Here is a 2,386-nt window from a genome sequence, read left to right on the forward strand (position 1 = left end):
GCAGCTAACATATCGACCGTGTCGATCTGGTGCACGCCCCTGGGACGGGCTGGCTGCCTTTCTCCTTTCCAAGTTTGGTTGGAAGCTATCTTGTCAATCAGCGCCTTTGCTCCCGCAACATCGAGAGAAAGGAAGGAACCACCCGCTGTTGCGTCAACGTGGTCCTGGGCTTGCTGATTCAGGCCATGGAAGAAGTTCTGAATGATCAGCCACTCTTCTATGCCGTGGTGTGGGCATGCTTGAATGTACTCCTGGAGACGCTCCCAGACTTCTAGGATGCTCTCATCCGGTAATTGTTGAATTCCGGTGATCCTGTTCCGGAGGGCATTGGTCTTGCCCACTGGAAAGTATTTTGCTAGGAATGCATTTGAACAAGCTTCCCATGTCGTGAAAGCTTCCTTGTTGGAGTAGAACCATGTCTTGGCCTTCCCGAGCAGTGAGAATAGGAACAGATGAAGACGGACATCATCCAGTGTAGTTCCTCTGGGGTTGATGGTGTTACTCACCTCCTGGAAGTTCTGGAGATGGGCATTGGCATCCTCGAATGCCTTTCCACAGAACGGACTTGCTTGGACCATGTTCACGAGTCCAGTCTTCAGCTCAAAGCCGTAATTGCCGGCTTGGTTGATGTTCAATCCAGTATGAATGTGGCTATTGGACAGGACAGAAAACTGACGGAGAGTCTTCTGAGCCATGGATGAAGATGCTGAAGTGGAGGGTGAACTAAAAGGCCAAGTGAGTCTCTTCTGAGGTGGGACGACGCGGCATCTCACGTTTCTCCCAATTCTTTCTGGATTTGGGTGGAAGTTACTTGGTAGGTCGAAACCGGTCATGCACTGCTCTGCATCGATCAAAAGATAGAGAGAGCAATGGTAAGCCTGCTAGGGTTAGCGGTGACAAACTAGTAGAGTTTATCAAACTATCTATGATATTTTTATCCAATTGCTTCCCCGGCAATGGCACCAGAAATGCTTGTTGGTATTTCTTATGCCCGATAGAATAGATATTCTGCAAGCGCACAGAATCACCGCTGTAGCACTTCACCTTGGAGTATTCCAGGGTATCGTATTTTGCCTTAGGGAAGCACTATGGTAAAGAGTATCATAAATTGAGTGATAACCGTACTAGCTTAATCGTCCGACTAACTAGACGGGGGTAAGCCAGATAGGTAAGTGAGATAAATGGCCAGACAATGACCGAGTGACACACGGAGATTCAATTCCTTAGAGAGGTAGCAGCTAGGAGGAAAACTAGTGAGATAAGACTCCTGATATACATCTGAACTATCAAGCTAGCCTCTCTAGATCAGACTAAACACCTAACTAGTTCTCGGGAAAGCAGAGCTTACTTTGGCGGCTAGAAGAGGAAGGACTTCAGAAAGGGATGAGAGGGGAGTCCAACGGCAACCTGCACTACTGCTATAAAACACCCGAATGTGGTGGACTACAAAGGACGGATAGGGTTGTCACCACCTACCAACTACCACAACGGTTCTGTGGGGTGGAACACACTTTCTAGCTAACACTAAGGTCAGACACCACGTCTGCACTCGGTGTTAGGATTTCTCTCGAGGCCTTCGAGAGAAATCCCCCTCAACCTAGAGCACTAACTTGAGATACTCTAGTCCGAGCGAGAAAACCCATAAGATAAGATCACGATCACTAAGAAAGATAACTAGTCTAAGCTAAAGGATAACTTCCGCGCTCAAGCTGAACACTCAGACTTGAGTAAATAAAAGACAACGAAAAGTAAAGCTAACTCAGAAAAGTAAAGAAGATAACTTATATTGATAATATCAAAAGAAAGATACAAGAGCTATACCAGACTTCCGATGACTCCGGAATCTCGAGCAAGCTCGACTCGACTCTAACTCCCAAGATACTAACCTACTCTAGAAAGTACAAGTGAAGAGAGAAGAGCTCCAATGGTGTGTGTTGAAGTGATGGATGGTGCTTCTATTTATAGCCCTTCCAAGGTCGGTATCTGGCGGTTAATCCCCGTAGCGTCAGTTGCAAGCAGGCAAGGTCGGTGTACTTGTCTTCCACGCGAAGCCGGGGCATGAGACACTGCAAAGTGGGGCCGGCCGGCCTCCCCTAGGCCGGCCGACCTGGGATTTCGGCCACCTGGTCACCGCCTTTGCACGGACGTTCTGGATTGCTTCAGGAGGTCGGTAGTCGTTGCGTTGCTCGAACGCTTGGGGTTGTTGGCCGGCCGGCCTAGAGGAGGCCGGCCAGCCTCTGTCTGGCCCAACTCGGCCCTCCATTGCGCAAACATTTCCTCTGTGTTCTGGTGACTTGCCTCGGTGGTGAATCATGGCCCTGGACCTTAGTTGGTACTCAGTTGTGGCCCTTTTGTTCTTTGTGCGAGCCTTCCGATCCATCCAATC

General features: G+C 49.1%; 1 non-coding gene across 1 annotated transcript; it reads left to right on the forward strand.

Moving 5' to 3' along the window:
* The first annotated feature begins 219 nt into the window (after positions 1-219).
* On the forward strand, positions 220-326 carry LOC120677150. Its single transcript, XR_005676211.1, has one exon. It is a non-coding gene; the product is annotated as a small nucleolar RNA R71 (small nucleolar RNA).
* The last annotated feature ends 2,060 nt before the right edge of the window (positions 327-2,386 follow it).

The sequence above is a fragment of the Panicum virgatum genome, chromosome 5N (assembly GCF_016808335.1).
Source record: "Panicum virgatum strain AP13 chromosome 5N, P.virgatum_v5, whole genome shotgun sequence".
NCBI lineage: Eukaryota > Viridiplantae > Streptophyta > Magnoliopsida > Poales > Poaceae > Panicum > Panicum virgatum.